Source organism: Zalophus californianus, chromosome 1 (assembly GCF_009762305.2).
Source record: "Zalophus californianus isolate mZalCal1 chromosome 1, mZalCal1.pri.v2, whole genome shotgun sequence".
NCBI classification, from domain to species: domain Eukaryota; kingdom Metazoa; phylum Chordata; class Mammalia; order Carnivora; family Otariidae; genus Zalophus; species Zalophus californianus.
The window spans coordinates 186,530,894-186,549,439 of record NC_045595.1 but is presented as its reverse complement, the minus strand read 5'-3'; the positions used below and the strand labels follow the sequence as shown (position 1 = coordinate 186,549,439).

General features: G+C 34.7%; 1 protein-coding gene across 9 annotated transcripts in view; it reads left to right on the top strand.

Moving 5' to 3' along the window:
• Window positions 1-18,546, top strand: part of ROBO2 (roundabout guidance receptor 2) — a 1,647,790-nt gene that overhangs the window by 482,335 nt on the left and 1,146,909 nt on the right. The gene's annotated exons all lie outside the window — the stretch shown is intronic.

Here is an 18,546-nt window from a genome sequence, read left to right as displayed (position 1 = left end):
TAAATGACGTCTTATATTGGCATTCCCAAATATAACAAATAAAAATGCAGGATGTCCAGTTGAATATGAATTTCAGATGAACAATAAAAATATTTAGTTTAATCATATCCTATGTAACAAATAATAATTATTTATCTGAAATTTAAATTTAACAGTTTGTCCAGTATTTTACCTGGTAACCCTACCTTAAATAGCTCTCAAGCTATATTTTGGTCAAACATAATAAAATTTTAGGTAATAAACATTCTTTCCTTCTATGTGTTATTTTTTTGCAGAAGTTTCTATTTAACAAAATGGGTACAGGGGTGCCTGGGTGGCTCAGTTGTTCAGTGTATGCCTTCAGCTTGGGTCATGATCCCAGGGTCCTGGGATCAAGCCCCATATTGGGCTCCCTGCTCAGCGGGAAGCCTGCTTCTCCCTCTCCCACTCCCCCTGCTTGTGTTCCCTCTCTCACTGTGTCTCTCTCTGTCAAATAAATAAATAAAATCTTTAAAAAAATAAAAATTAAAAAAATTGAAAAATGGGTACATTAAGGAAAATAGGTCACATCCATTGTTGTTATCCATTAAATGTGTGTGTGTAGATGTGTATGTGTGTCCCCAAAACTTGAGCAGGAGGATGACTTGGCAATTGAATAGACATATATATGTTGCCATGTTTATTTGTAAGATTATTGTAATTCATATTTAGGAACATACATGATAGCCAAATTTCCAATTCTACTTCCAGTTCTATAGTCAGTTCTAATACATACTCTGCCTTAAAAATTTAGAAATTTCCTCTTGTCATCAAAATGGTTACTTTTGCAACGTTGCTTCTCTTTTGTTTATGTTCTACATCCCATAACATACACGAATAGTGGAAAAAGAAAATGAAGAAAAAAAGATGATTTTGCTTCTAAAATACTGCCTACTACTGTTGGGTATTTGCCCTTTCATAACATTATCAGTCACTTAATAATGCCGTCCACATCCCCACCTGATAGCTAGATAGTGATGCCAGCCAGCTTTTTCTGTGCCTCCAAACATCTGATGCCTGGGGAGGGCATGGTCAGGGCATGGCTACACTCTAAAATATAAGTGTGTTCTCCAGTGGGCTGACACCTCTCAAGGACATAAGACCCACTGCAAAAGGTTAAGTATATACAGTTCCAGGATTGGAATGACAAATTTTATGTCCACTAAGAACCTAAAACTTTGTTGGATTTGCAAGATTTTGTGCAAGCTACAGCATTTAAAGGACAGGCAATATTCTTGCTTGAGAAAGAATTTATATTCTCTGGGAAATAGGAAGCAGAGTTTCATTAGAAAAGCCTAGCCATTGAAAGTTGTGTAAATATTGGAAACTTAAATTTAACTTAAAATATGCCATCCTGAATTGGGATTACAGCAATAAAGTGCTATAAGGGCATTCTTTGTAGAGTCAGGAAACTAACTTGTACCACATTTAGACATGTGGAATATAATATGACATATGTCAATTAATATATAGCCTACATATTTGGACCATTTTGACTTTCCAATTTTCAAATGTAATCAATTGACAAATATATTAAAATTTGATGGTGACACACATTTTACATCGAGTATACCTGTGAAAACTTGTCTGTCTCTTTAAACTAATATACCTAATTTCACAGTCATAGACTCTCAAATAAAAAAATCAAATATGACTATAGCCAGAGAACAACTTAGAAGTAGGGATTTGTTTGAAAAGGTTAAATGCCAGATTGTACTACTTGTGTAATTGCATTTTAGAGTATATATCAAAGAGGAATAATTGAAATTTAAATTATTAACTTTCAAGTTTAAGGCACAATCATTTTTAAACCATTTTTATTGTAATTTTTAGTTAAATGGTCAACTGTGACATTTAAATGTATACCATTCAGTGATTTAATAGATTTTTAGAATCTGAAAACATATCAGATATAGAGATAAGTGGCCTAAGTCCTGAAATCAAGGCATTGGGCTCACAGGGAGAAAAAAAGAAAAAAAAAAAAGATTTTTCAGAGAGTCATTAAAAGTTGTGGCTTAAATGCATTTCTTTAAAATATGTTGAAAGCTTCAGAATTTTGGCTGTTTTTATGTTCTTTGACTATTGATATGTGATTGTATATAGCTGCAAAATATGGCAATGGAGAAAAGATGGGGTTTTTAAAGTATATTTCTAGAGAATAACTATAAAGAAGAGCATGTAACTAACAGGACACACCATTAAGCTTTATTTATTCGTTCACTAACTTTTTTAAAGATTTATTTATTTTAGAGAGAGAGAGCAGGGGGAGGGGCAGAGGGAAAGGGAGAAAGAGTCAGGGAAGCCAACCCTACTGATCAAGGAGCCAACATGGGTCTCCATCCCAGGACCCTGCGATCATGACCTGAGCCGAAACCAAGAGTCAGAGGCTTAACCGACTGAGCCACCCAGGCGCCCCAATCACTAATTATTTTATTTACTTTTTTATTTTTATTGAGTGCTGACTATGACTCAGGTGCTATATTAGGTGCTGGGAAATGATGACACAAAAGGCACAACGGTCCCTAGTCTAATGGAATTTAGAACTAGTGCGGAGACGAAAACAAATGCAAAAAAGAAATGTGATTCCACTAACGGTTACAAAAAAGACAAAGAGCTCCGAATGAATCAGGGAGATCAGAAGAAGTGTCCCTAATGAAGTGACACTGATATGGACTGAGAAGGATAAATAGAAGGTAACAATGAATCAAAGAGCTAAGTGATACCCAGGCAGGGAGGATAGCATGTTCCAAAGCATTCTAGCCACAGGGGTCATGCAAAGCATAAAACAATGACCAAAATAATGAAATTATTTGTGCTCATTGAGGGCAAGTACTCCCACAGTGCCTAGCAAAATGTAGGCCGTGTATGAAATGCTCCACAGTTTATTGCGAAGAAATTGAAGAAAGAATTAGAAATCTGTAGGTAATTATCCTTAGCCTATTTTTAACATCTGCCTGTCAATGAGTGATGGAAGAGTTAGTTAAATCATGTGCCAAGTATTAGACTTTCCTCCTACCCTTTCTCTTATGTTGATTGTGGGGATATATTTTCACACACCCACGGTGGGTAGTTCATCACATTGGTGGCCCCAAGGAACCTTGTCTTCTGATATCCATGTCTTTGTGTTGTCTGCTCTCCTTAAATCTTGGGGGATTCTATGGATTGCTTTAACTAATAGAATGTGTAGGGGTGACACTATTCCAATTCTAGGCTTTAGCCTTAAGAAGAAGTGGCAGTCTCTCTATTTGCATCCTTGGAAGCCCTGAATTGCAGGTAAGACCCTTGACTCTCCCACTAGAGACACCAAATAGAGAGGGACAGGATGTGAAATTCCACGGAGGAAAACAGAAATTCAGCAAGAGCTGAGACCCCAGGTATATAATTCCAAGGATGTGAGTGTAGGTAGATTATTTGGAAAGGGATTCCATGATGCTGTCAGGAAAACGAGGGAGTAGAACAAGGAAGAGAAGAAATCTGTAAAGGGTGCTTTACTGAGCAGACCACCACTGAGGGCAACTGAGGCACAATGCCTCTGGAAAGTCTGGAAGGAGCAGGGTAGAATACATCTCAGAGTTATCCCCTCGAAGTGCAGAAATGGGTTCTGTATATCCACCAAATCTCCATCCACCGTTGTTGGAAGGCTCCTTCCAGAAGCACTAACTCTCTGGCACTTTGACCTTACCCCCAACAAGGGCCAAGATTGCCCCTATACCAGAACATCTGCAGGCAGAGTCAGAGGTGTTCAAAGTAGACCGTCTTTGGGATCTAGAGGTAAGTGCTGACTCAGTATGACAGAACTGGGAACAGTCCGCCTCTACTACAAAATGTGAACTTCTCAGGTGTTCTTTCTGCCCATTATCTTATCTTTCGCCTAATACCTAGAACATGCAACAGAACATGTATTGAAAATATGGATGTTAAATGTTGAATTTAATTTTTTTGAGATGCTTTGTGTTGTATTCAGTGGACTTTGCAAATTAAATACTGGAAGATGGTATGATGGAAATGATAATGTTCATTCGATCCCAAGAAAACCAATCAAGGTGCCTTATCCTGGCAGAACAAAAAATTATATTATGCCACTCATGTTTTGCAAAAACAGTGCTTGGGTATTTTGTACAACATGAAGATATATTTTGAGTTACTTGGATAGAGAAAGGGCAGAGGAGAGTTTCAAAGAAATCTTGGATATTGATTGTATAGAAGTCCTTTGCAGAAGTCCTCCAAGGAAGCCTCTATGAGAAATATATGTCAGTACCCAAGCAACTCAAGTGGAAACAGTAGAAATTAAAGAGGAATGTTTCCTAGTTTAATTCAGAACTTCATAGGAACTATTACCAAGAGTTACCAAAAGAATCTCAAATATTTGGAAGAAGAAAAAATTAATCTTGAAAAGTTACGTATTAAAAGCCAGAGGGCAGAAATGTAGTTTTCAGAAGAAGCATTTTGACAACCCAAGAATTCAACACCTGCAGTACCTGCAGTACGAGGCTTCATTCAGCAGAGAGCTATTAAATTCCTTTGTCATTATTTTCAGTATGTCCGTGTTCATCCCATCAGCTATTAAAAAAATAGTGTGAGTGTCCGCCCACAAGTGAGAAAACAAGAGAGCCAATTTGTATCTGGGTACAATTCTCCCCTTGCCTCTTGTAGCTAGATGAAGAAATGCAGCAAATTAAATGTCAAGCCAATTTTCATGTTAATAAAACCAGCTTGAAGCTTCTTTCTCTAGGCTGGATCGCCTAATGTGCACTCCCAGCTGCTAGGCGGGTTGGTCCCTGATAGCCTAACTTTCACTCCTATCTTTAATGGTGTTGGGATCTGGTTTCAATTTAGTAAATGTGCTACATTTAAGGGGACAGAGGAAGGGAGAGAGAAGGGAAGAGAAAGAAAGAGATCAGGGCATATGAAAGTTGCTTTAGCAGTGTGCACTCCCTGCTTGCCTTTCAGGAGGAATGTGGTGGATGAAAAGGCCAAAGGTAATTTTCTCACAGGACAGAGAAACAAGTAAAAGGCCTGCATAATCCACAAACTGAGCAATTAAACTCTGAGTAAGCTTGGGAAGCATAGAGAATACTGTAGAACTCAATTCACTTAAAAAATTTTATTCGTGTATATTAGGCACACAATGTTACATTACTTTCAGGGGTACAACATCGTGATTCAACAGTTCTATATGTTACCCTCTGCTCACCACAGGTGTAACTACCGTCTGTCCCCATGCCATGCTATGACAATATCATTGACTATATCCCTTGTGCTGTGCCTTTCATTCCCATGACTTATCCATTCCATACGTGGAAGCCTGTATTGCCCACTCCCCTTCACTTATTTAGCCCATCCCCCCACCTCAACCATCACTTTGTTCTTTGTATTTATAGGTCTGATTCTGCTTTTTGTCTGCTTGTTTATTTATTTGTGTTTTTTTTTTAATTTCACATATGAGTGAAATTGTATGGTATTTGTCTCTCTCTGTGTGACTTATTTCACTTAGCATAATATCCTCTGGGTCCATCCATGTTGTCACACATGGCAAGATCTCATCTTTTTAAAACAGCTGCATAATATTCCTCTGTGTTTGTGTGTGTGTGTGTGTGTGTGTGTGTGTGTGTGTGTCTGGTATGTATATATATTCTCCATTTTTCTATCAGTGGACACTTATGTTGCTTCCATATCTTGGCTATTGTAAATAATGCTTCAGTAAACATAAGGGTGCATATATCTTTGCAAATTAGTGTTTTCATTTCCTTTGGGTAAATGCTCAGTAGCAGAATTACTGGACCCTTTGGTATTTCTATTTTAAATTTTGGGGAGAACCCCCATACTGTTTTCCACAGTGGCTGCATCATTTTACATTCCCACCAATAGTGCATGAGGTTTCCTTTTTCTCTACATCCTCACCAATATTAGTCATTTTTTGTCTTTTTGAGTTTAGTTATTCTGACAGGTAATGAGGTGAGATCTCACTGTGGTCTTGATTTGCACTTCCCTGATTATTAGTGATGTTGAGCATCTTTTTTATGGGGTTGGCCATCTGTATGTTTTCTTTAGAAAAATAGCTATTTGCGTCCTCTGCCCATTTTATACTCAGATTGTTTGGGTTTTTTTGGTGTTGAGCTGTATACGTTCTTTATATATTTTGGATATTAACCGTAGTCCCAATAGTTTATTTTTCTTTTGTTTCCCTTGCCTTAGGAGACATATCTAGACAGATGCTGCTATGGCCACAGCTCCCTTTTTTAGTTGAGCTATAAATTTTTAAGGATTATAGACCAAAATGACCTAGGAATATTCTGTGTTCATCTTTATCTCAAAAACGTCTCCAGTAACTTCTCCCTGCATCTCACAGTTTAATCAGGATGCTCTCTTGGATATATATTCTATAACTCTCCTGAGACTTCTTCAATCTTTTTAAAATTTTTCCTTTCTTTAGTGGAAATAGAGCAGAGCTGAGACCTGTCTACCAGACATTATTATCTTCTCTTCTTTTTATTGAGTTGGCTCTTTATCTTGAGGCTGGGGCAACACATTTCACAGAGTAGGTGAGTATTATACGCTATCTTTACTTCTGCTAGTGGTACTACTGCTATTGAACTTCATCTGAGGGTGTTATTAAACTTAGACAGAAACTTCTCAGGTCAGCATGCTTTCTCCCTATTAAAAGTGCCCTTTCTACAAATACTGCATGGTCTGCCATGTAAAAGATGATCAGTTGAAAAAGATAGAGTGCAGTTTAAATGTTAATTTCAGTGCAGTTTTTCTTACTGGTCACTTCCATCAGAATCATCTGCAGTACTCCTTAAAATTTTAACTTACTGTGAACCACATCAGATTAACTTCATCAGAATCTCTGAGGAATGGGACTTAGGCCCCATTTTAGATAAATTGTCCACGTATTTCTTATTCTCTGAAAATTTAAGAACTTCTGCTAGTCTTCATGAAGGACTAGCCATATGGCTGTGACCTTCTTCAGTGAAAATTTTGGTCAAGTGTTCGTATACCAGATATGGCCAATTATTTCTCCAAAATAGATATTATTCTAATTATTATTGTTATAAGATTATTTAATTTAAGTTTTAACTGGTGAATAAAAATCTAAGTCTGTAATTACAAAACACAAAGGTAACTCCATATTCTAAGTATTTTCCCAAAGGTTTATCTACATTTTTTCCATAGAAATAGGAGCATAATTATTTTATAGTATTTTCTTAACCTCCTGTTTAACTCAAAATATATAGTGAACATTTTTAATGTCACTGACGATTTTTCCACACTTACATCATTTCTAAAAATTGTATACCATTGCATCAAAATGATATTCAGACATTTAATCAGTTCTATTGTTAGACAGTTTGGTTATTTCCAGGTTTCTTTTGGAAACACTAAAAATGCTGAATTAACATTTTTACATCCATTACTTTAAAACCATAAAAATTTCATGATATACTTTTTATAATTACATCTTATTATAGTAGAATTTAGGTTACTAGCAAAAGAAGGTAAAGATTTTTTTAAGTAGTTAATAAAATGAATACATTTATTACAAAGTCTAAGTATGTTGCATAAATCATATTTTTTAAATTAACTTTCCTAAACTATAATTGTCCAGTACAGTGAGCATGAACAATTAAATAGAAAACTCCAGATTGTCAAAATTTAATGGAAAGAAGATATTTTTCACCTCTGAGATGTTACAGGCGTTTGAAATTGAGAGGGCAAACTAGCATAGAGAAATCTAGGTCTATCAGAACTAGGGGAGAAAAGGAAGATGAAACACTTAGTAATATTCTGTTCAGTAATTTCTTTTCTTGCCTTTTTTCCCCCTCAAGCTTAAAGAGGTTTTGAAAGAGGCTTTCAAGGTGAGCCGTTTTCTAGAAAATTTTCTTGTGCATGAATGTGTGTAGTAGCAAATTTAAACTAACAAGCATGTTTCATGTGAATATGCTCACTGAGTTTGTGTTGAGGGAGCAGGTCTCTGTACTTCAAATGTAGAACCCTGAGATCTTTGCAACTGATAATAAATTTTAATACAAGGACATGACCAGAACACCATCAGTATGCTCATGGTTTCTTGTGAAAAGAATGCACGTCTGAGCTAATGAGCACCAAGCACAGTCCACCAAGGGGAAAATCATTGCTCTAGTTAGGACTTAATGGTTTCTGCAACATTTCGGTAAGAAGACACTTATTATTAACCCAGGTTGTTTGTTGTCTTACCAAATGTTCTCATTTGCTTTACCTATTTATGATTTACATAACGACTATATAAACTGGGGTTCTATAGCTTATGGCTTCATAGTCCTTATAAAATTCTGATTTAATGAATAATTTTAAACATTTTAAGGAAAAGTACTTAGAATTGTTGGAACCAACTGAGACTTTTAGAAACTTTATTTTAATCAAAGTTTATTCAGCACATATTCTGAACCACACTTTATATATATTAGTTCATCTATTCCTCACAATAACTTAAAAGGTAAACTTAATTTTCCCCATCTTACAGATAAGAAACTCAATTTGGAGTAGTTAAAATACCCAAGGTTTGCAGGTAGTAAGTGGTTAGATCATTAATGAAATGCTCTAGGTTCTTATTCATTATTACCAACCTGGTTCCCACAGTGACAGCAGCTTTGATAGAATACGTTCCATAAAGGGGATATATTCTTACAAAAGCATTTTATAAGTTATAAAGAACAATTAATATGAATTTTAATTAAACTACATCATTGAATGATTTTTCATTCATAAACAACAAAGAGGAATATCTTGACTTTCTCATTCATGTAATAGAACAGTGATCTGAAAACTCACTGACCGTGTCCCTCATCTGTAAAAATGTTTTGATTTTGCCAAATCTATGTATTTAAAAGTACATATAAATGATATATATGCTGGGGGGCGCCTGGGTGGCTCAGTCAGTTAAGTGTCTGCCTTTGGCTCAGGTCATGATCCCAGGGGTCCTAGAATCGAGCCCTGTGTTGGGGCTCGTGGGGAGCCTGCTTCTCCCTCTCCTTCCCACTCATGCTCTCTCTCACTCTATCTCTCAAATAAATAAATAAATAAATAAATAAAATATTTTAAAAAATGATATACATTTATCATTTACTGAATTATGTAAATATTTTTTACTGAATTATGTTTATTATAAATTATATAAAAATGTAAATTTGAGGGTTTCAAATGTATGAATCATTTAACTTCTTTTTTATCCTTCCAAAAGATCATTTTGCATTTCCTACTTTGTATACCACTAGGATATGTTCCTTAGCATTCACAATAAGCCTTGTAGGAAGAAAGGCATACTAATCATGGGTGAACATAAAAAATGGTTCACTTCTAAAATTTACTACACTGTGTTTGGAAATCTGGAGATTAAACTCTAGGAGATGGAGGTGGTTCTACATGTGTATATCATATAAAAATTTTCTTAACCAGACTTCGTTTAACTGATTTGCTATATTTTTAGAGTTGCTGAATGCTGTTGACTGGTTGGAACCTCTCTAGATACTATCTCTGTAGCTTGAATTGTATACAAACAAAAGTCAATTCTGTTTTTTCTTCCCAAAATAGAGTTTAACTGTTGTACATTAAGCTCTGTTATAATCTTCTGACTTTACTTCTGGGTCAATGAAACAAGGGACCACCAGATAGAGAACTTACCCTGAAAAAGTTTTCAAATACTTGTTCAGCATCATTTTGTTGCCCATAAAGAAATTACTAACAAACATTATAGAATGGTTGAGTTTATGGCATATGTTGGCTATTCACAACATGGTAAAATTTCTACCTGCTCACACTTGCCGCAAATGTAGAGATGGAAAAATGTTTCTCACCCTGGAATAAAGAATAAACAGTTTTACACTATATTAACTACCAACGTTAAGTTGAAGAGGCTGATAATTAGAAAAGTCATTTATTTATTTATTTAAAAAGATTTTATTTACTTATTTGACAGAGAGAGACACAGCGGGAGAGGGAACACAAGCAAGGGGAGTGGGAAAGGGAGAATAAGGTCCCCGCGGAGCAGGGAGCCTAATGCGGGGCTCAGTCCCAGGACCCCGGGATCATGACCTGAGCCGAAGTCAGACGATTAATGACTGAGCCACCCAGGCGCCCCTTTTGAAAAGTCTTTTATTGAAATAATCTTTAATTTCATGAATATTGTTTCCATTGTAATGCCAGATAACAAAAACACCCAACATATCAGAATGTTTAGGAAAAGAGTAAGTCTCTTTTCATGTATTCTTAGTTCTGTGGTTTATGTTTTTCCATACTGGTAGAGGTAGGAGACTGAAGAACCAAAGCAGAAGTAGGTTTGGGGATTAAAAAATGTCCAAGAAAGTAGATGTTCATAATGAAGTTCAAATGACTGAAAGATTGAATAACCTCAGGAAAGTGTGATGTTTCAGACAATTCACATTTTTAATATAACTCTATATCATTTTTAAAAGAATGTTTCAATTTTAGGTTTGTAATTAGTTTCTAGTAATAAAATTAGCCCAGTCTTTTAATTAGAATTTATTTTTATTCTTAATATCTGAAAATTTCAGAATGAAAAATTTTAAATATGGCAGAAAAAAATGATGATTTGAACAAATGGTTTTATGATGATGTCATTTAAGTTTTAAAGATTACTGAAATGTGATGGTCATATTTCTTGCATTCAATGTTATTTTGTTAATGAGGTTTGCAAACAGCATGGAGCACTCAAAATTAAATCATTCTAAAATATTTGCATTTGCAGGATATATTTTTATTTCCAGTATTTAAAAAATATTTAGATAAAGACATTTTCAAAAAAAAATTAGAGCATTTTTTTTAAGTAAGCTTCAAGCCCAGCATGGATCCCAACATAGGGCTTGAACTCACGACCCTGAGATCAAGATCTGAGCTGAGATCAAGAGTCAGACCCTTAACTGACTGAGCCACCTGGGCACCCCCAGAGCATTTTTATTAGAGATAAATTTTTACAAATGTGTACAATACCTGTTGTATCACTCATAATGGACTAAGTTGTGTTGTCATAATAACCAGATACAAAATTTGAGTGGCTTAAGACCACTTAAGATAATTTACGTCTCAAGCAAAATCCACACTAGCCCCAGATGCCTCTCTGGGGAGACTATTCTCCATATTGCCACTCAGGATTCCAGCTGCCTCAGTAAACCACATAACAGTGTGGCACAATGGGGGACTAATTCAAAGCTTTTCAGTGCCTCAGCTTGAAATTGACATGTGTTACCTCACCACACAGCCCATTGCTTCTGTTATGTGGACTAGTCACATAGCCTCTTCCAGTTGCAGAGGGGGGTGAGAAATGGGGTCTCCTTGTGCCTGAAAGAGGAGGAAAACACAATATCAGTGAATGCTAGTCATGTCTACTCACATGTGCACAAATATGGCATTATTTGTTCTTGCTTCTGCAGCTTGTAAAAAAGGAGTATTGTCTCTACCACCCAGTGCTACTGGACCAAATATTGGATAACACATTTCTCTTAAATTATACTAATTTAACAATATTTATCTATTGGAAAAATCATGAAAAAAACCCCTATGGTCTAAAGAAGACATTGATTGCACCTTTCCTAGAAAAAAAAATCATATTTAACTATTTAATCATTAATTTCCAAGAGTGTCCCACATTTGCCATCTGTGAAATTTATAATGGTGGAAGATTTCATCAAACCATGACCTAAGGTGTTATCCTTAGAAATTATTTGAAAATTTCTGGCCATAACCAGCAGCTTTTCTCTGCCAGCAGTGGCTCCAGGTAAATGGGGCACAATAATGGCAATTTCCCACTCTGTAAAGAGCTTATAATTCCTTTAAGCACTTTGAGGCCAGTGAAAGACACTTATAGATCAATAAGTTACTATACTACCATAAGTGTTTGGCCTTTCTGAATCATTAGATTCAATCTGCATTGCTTAAAAGGCAAAATAATGAAAGCATATAGAGAAAATCATTTGACTAAGCAAAATTTTTTTTTTCTGTAGGTGATAAGGTGTAAGAATGATAAAGAGGTGAGAGGTGATGGTTGACCAAGTAGAGAGAGCTCCTCTCAGCTAAAAATGCTCTAATATATTTTTTTGAAAATGTCTTTATCTAAATATTTTTTAAATACTGGAGAAGGTTGTAAGAATGATGAGCAAGAAAGAGGAGTCCCTATTTAAAATTTTCCTTTAAGAACTCCTATCTTCACAATAGTTCTCCTTCATTCTGATAGATTTATGTTGATACTGTTGAAATTATTTAGAGGGAAGAAGCTGTTTTATTTTGTTTTGTTGTCTGACACAATTCTGATGCAGCTGAGAATATAAACCAAAACTTAGCAAAAGTTGGTTTGGCTGAATATTCCCAACTTCCCAGTCTCTGTTAGGAGAATATCTTATTGTTATCCTATTAAACGTAAGAAACCTTTATTTTTTAAATTGTTTTTCTCCAGCTTTTTTTTTAATATCATAAATTTAAATAAGCATTTTTTAGTTGGTAAAGAAACCTGCCTAAGTCACAGGTATTCAGTTAGGCACCTTTTAATTCTCTGAAAGAAAAAGTTAGTGTAATTGTCCCTTAACAAAATAAGCTTATGTTGGACAAAATGTACTCAAAATAATATAAATATGGTAGGATATTAATGATTAGATTGGAAGAAAAAGTTTTATGATCAAATTAATTTAAATTTAATTTACTCAGATTTTGACCTGAGTAAATTAAAGTTACAAAGTTTTCTTAACTCATTGGCTTATCATAATATTTAAGAAAGATCTAAGCTATGCAATATTTCACAAATTTATTTCACTGCCAAATGCTTTTATTGTGGAAGATCTAATATTATTATTTCTTAATATATTGGAAAACTATACCTTAGACATTTAGTCTTATCCAGCCTTGTCATTTTCCAAAATTGGAACTGGATTTTGTCTGGCACTGAGCTAGATGCTTTGCATGTTTTATTTTAACCAATACATACATAACAGTAGGCAGTACAAAAATTAAACCATCATAGGAAGAGAAATACTTGTTTTTTATTCTTTGTTTTATATCTGTTTTTCATATAGCGTCAGTGTCATATATTCAGTAAAATTGATAATTTTCATGCTATTCTTTATCTTAAACCTAAATTTTAAAAAGAAAAAGAAAATAATAATATGTATTTACATTTAGTCCTCATTCTGATTCTTGGGATTCCATGTATAGATAGTAATTTAAAAACTAATTATCCCTTATATATTTGTATATTGATGAAATCAGACAAAGTTTATTATCTTTCTCCTATAGTAATCCGAGTAAATGTTATGCATTACCATAATCTTAAAAGGAGATTGAAAATTTCTGTACTTTTATTGACTAGTTGTCCTTGTCATTCACATTCCTTTCAGAGGAAGGAGAATAAATGAAAAACAAACAAACAAAAAAAAACAAGATAAAGTCAAACACACATGGCAAGCACATAGACAGGAGTGATCTGATTCTAATATGCTAGTGTCCATGTTGACTTATAAATTCATTAGAGAAATGAATATTAGCTTTTATTTGTCTGCATGTCATGTCTGACTGTGGGGTACATTATACCAGTGCTATTTTGGATTGATTGCTGACAGCAGTATCATTCATTATGCATGTGAAGAATGAAGTCCCAGAGACAATTTTTTCAGTTTGACTCCATGAATATACAAAAAGGTTGGGATTTCTTTGTGCTAGTTATCAGACAATAAATGTCTCAATACCATGTTTAGATTACAGACAAGGTATAAGCATTTGTAGCGTATTGGATAGTTATCAATGTCTTCTTTTTGAGTTTAGCTATAAGAAAGGGTGTGATTCAGTATATAGAGTAGTACCTAGTAATATGCATTACAATCTTGCCAACAAATATGTTAGAATTATTTTGTTTTTAGTGTGTTGATGGATAAATGTCACATTTGCAAAGATAAAAATCCAATTAAACTAGAAAGAGTTATGTAGTCACTAGGCTGCTTCTGACAAACACAGGTAGAGATTTCACAATGCTCTGTTGCTCTGTTCATGTTTTCTTATTGTTCTAATTACACCATCAGTCATGGTTCATTCCAATTGTATATGCTGTCAAAGTATAACGCTGTTTAAAAATTAGGTATGGCAAACTGACTAAAGCCACTGATTATTACAAACCAAGAGAATAATGTGTCAAAAATGAGATACGAGTATCAAAAGATACTTGACTTCAGTGGTTCAGAAACATGGACCAGGTGTCTTGAAGCTATATCTTTAATGACAGTGGTCATTTTTTAGTTACCAATTGGCAAAAAAAAAAAAAAAATTGTGGAGGCATATTAAGTGTATGTCACGTTAGGTGCATTTTCATACAGACTTAAAGAAGGTCGTAATTGTGCTGAGTTATGACACAATCTTGAACAAGTTAAATATTCTTAATATGGGGCTGGTGCTTTATATATACCTTTTGTGAGCGAAGTAAAATTTATCTTGTGTTAGATCTCAGATTTCTAAATATTCTTAAACTTATGTTTAACTTTGTTATTATTCATGTATCAAAACATTTATCTATTTTTAAAAATCTTCTTATTGTTTTTGTGTAGTTTGGGACACTCTTTCAGATGTACTAAGTTATGATGCAATATGGAGAAAAGGGCTATAAATAAATATGCCTCTTAATACAGTGTGGACAAAATGTGACCTACTCCACATCCCAGTGTTACTTATGATATTTATTTTAAAATCTCAACAGTATAATGTTCATCAGAAAGCAGAACAATACAGAGCACCCCCCAAAAAAACATGTATTAAAGTACATCTATCTATCTATGTGTCTTTCTATCCATCTATTCCTGAGTTGTTTAAAAGTACCTAATTTATATGCAATCCTTCTGAAGGATGTGGAATAGTGACTTGCATCCTTTTTCTACAGAAGTTATGGTAACTTTTGTAGCCTTTATTCAGTCCTAGTAGTTACACTATATTGCACTGAGTAGCAAATTGGTACCACTTAAATTGGTACTAAATGTCATTGGTACCAAGTAGCAAAGTGGTGCTAAGTTACATAGAAACAATCACTAGTGTAATATGACTTCCATGCATTCTGTTGATCAAATTTGAGCAGCTACAAATAACCAACAGTATTGGAATTCATCCCGTGGTTAATAAATGAAAGATAATTAATAAAGAGCGAGGGAAAACATTACCATATGCCCACTCAATAGTTTTATTATGAATATCTTTCAATCAGCCATTGCTATTAAATGATTAATTCAGTTTTCTCACCTATAACTTGGCAACTTATTGCCAAGTTATACATACAATAACTCCTTCAAATGTATGGCTTGCTTAACAGATGAACAAAGAATAAACTAGAAAGTACATCAAAGTATTTTGTAACCTGAAAAGAACCACTACTATTAAACAGAATGAGAAAGTTTAGAAGTTGTTGGCCTTATGTTTATGCTTATTTCTGTGTGTAAATTGTAAAACAAGTATATTTATGAAAAATACTAAAAGCTTTATGTCAGTGATGTAGTGAATCATTTCCCCCAAGGTATAAATTACAAAAACTTACCAGAAAAAAATTAAGGAAACTCAAATAAACCTACAAATAGGAAAACATCAGAAAACCTATCAATTTAAATCATTATATTAATGTATTCTGAAGAAAAAGAAACATAAGATCGTGTCAAAATATGTTTATGAACTTACAAGTTCATAGTAAACATTGTAGTAAAAATTCTTTGTGAATGTAGGCTGGACCTAGTGACTCTCTTCTAATGGACAGAATATGGAGAGGTGATGCTTTGTGTCTCCCAAGGGTAAGTCATAGAAAGGATAGCTTTCTTCTGGCTCTCTTTCTTGGGTTGCTTGTACAAAGACAACCCTGCTGACGTGTACATACTCAAGCATTCATGAGGAGTGACCCATGTGGATAGGAATTGAACCCTTCCACAACCATAAGCATCACCTTGCCAGCTATGTGAGTGAGCCACCTTGAAAGCAAATCCCCTAGTCTGTGGGTTACTATAACCCTGGCCAACAGCTTGACCTCAGTGAGAGACCCTGAGTCTGAAATGCACAACTGAGCCATTCCCAAAGTCCTGACCTGCACAAAATGTGAGATAATAAATGTTTATTGTTGCCTTAAACCACTAAATTCTAGAGTAATCTGTCATACAGCTATAGATAACTAACAAAAAAAAAATCAAGATTTATTAAACTCCAGGGATTAAGATTATGACAGCTGTAGGTTGATAAATAGACCTGTGGAATAAGAATAAGCAATCCAGAAACAAACCCATGCATCAATAAAATCTGATCTATGGCAGATTTACTGCCACTGTAAAAGAATAAGGAAAGAATTAAAAAAATCTGATGGAAAAAAATACAGGATTCTGACATCATAGCATATATTGAAATATCTAGTAGCTTAAAGATTTAAAAGTTAATAAAATGAAGCTTTAAAATTGTAGGAAAAAGTAAGAAAATAGCTTCCTGGGTTTGGTATAGGGAAGAAATCCATAAACAAGATGGTATTTATAAAAGTGTTATTTAAATCAGTTTTAAAATTATTTGAAATATTTTAGAATAATTCCTTTCAAATTATTTAAAACTTTTTTTTAAAGATTTTATTTATTTATTTGAGAGAGAGAGAGAGAAAAACAGCATGAGAGGGGAGAAGGTCAGAGGGAGAAGCAGGCTCCCCGCTGAGCCGGGAGCCTGATGTGGGACTCGATCCCAGGACTCCGGGATCATGACCTGAGCCGAAGGCAGTCGCTTAACCAACTGAGCCACCCAGGCGCCCAAATTATTTAAAACTTTTGATAGAGTATTATAGCTGATAATGAAATTTACCAGCTATTTTTCTGAGAAATGGGTTGGACCTAGTAGATAAAGGGGAATTTGTAAAGTAAATAAATTTATAATTGTCCCAAATCCTAAATATTTATTTTGTTTAATGTTTCTCATCATACCCTGTGGTATATTTGTGCCATCCTAGTTGCCTACAAGACTTTCTGTTTAAGAATCACAGAGAATAAGAGCAAAAATTTTGCAAGTAAGCACTGAAAGGAGCCAGACTCAATTTCTTCTGATTTTTCACTTCTTCATCTAATCCTTTTCCACCAACAACTTCAATCACATCTAGCCTCTGGAGTGCAGACATCGTATCTGTCCTTTTTTATTAGTCTAGATGTGACCCAAATAGTTCTTTTTTTAAATTTTTGTTTTCTCAGTTTAGCTGAAACCACTTGGAATTTCTCGACGTAACCTTATTAATATTTAATCAATATTAGGGAAATTAAGAATAGATATATAAGTACAATGCTAAAGCATACTAATAAATATTTGCAAAATAGTGATTTTTCATTCTAACATGGCTAGATTTTAGGTTCTAATGTGCAGTCCCAGCTTCAGGCTTACTGACCTGAGTCCTTTCCTCTCAATTCCTAGTTTGATGTGGAACAGTGTAGAACAGGGACATTCAACCTATTTTTTGACATTTAACATTATAGCAAAACTCAGTATGCATATACAGATATATGTACACACATGCATTTATGTATATATGTGTGTATGACTAAAATTAAATTTCACAAAATAATGTTGGGCATTTGAGTGATGCATTTAAATTTTTTTCATGCTGATCAAAACATTAAATTTATATCATGACACAAATATGGATCACAAAGATCAGCAATTTTATTTTAAATAAATAGTATGAGATAATAGAAAGAAAAATAACAAGAACACATCACAGGTAGTAAAAGTAAATATCGTGGGCACCTGGGTGGCTCAGTCGGTTAAGCGGCTGCCCTGGGCTCAGGTCATGATCCCAAGGTCCTGGGATGGAGCCCCACGTCGGGCTCCCTGCTCAGCTGAGAGTGTGCTTCTCCCTCTGCCCCTCCCCCTGCTGTGCTCTCTCTCTATCTCTCTATCTCTGTGTCAAATAAATAAATAAAATCTTTAAAAAATAAAAATATAAAAAGTAAACATCATTTGTTACTTGCAGCTCTATTTTACATATAATTTTAGATGTAAGTATGTCTGAATATGTTATATGTTTATACTACACTGTGATATAAATACTATCAGTCATTGTCAGAAAAGTTTGAAAGCTACTAATTAAATTTCCCTCCAAAGAAGATCCTTCACCTTTTTTTTCTATAGTTTTTTGGCTGTTCTTTATAGCCCCATTCTTTGTCCCTCTTTTCTCTTTGGACAAATTTTGTATTACCTAGTTTAAGTAAATTGGCTAATTCAGCCTTGTTATTCAGCTTCAGAGTCTGCAGGTCCAATTTATTTGGCTAGTGCATAGGTATACGCTTCTGCCTGTCAGCACTGCACATGGGTCTCCTCCCTCTGTGATAGCAGGAAAGTGGAGGCAGTGGCCAGGAATTTATTATCTTCAGAATGGCATGGCCCATTGCCAAGACTGCTCCAGCTGGGAAATCAGTAAAAGCAGCGGAGGCCCAAGAGTATAGGTAGGGCCAAATGGTATAAAATAATACAAGATCTGGGTAGGATGTGTCTCCTCCTGTACACTTCAAT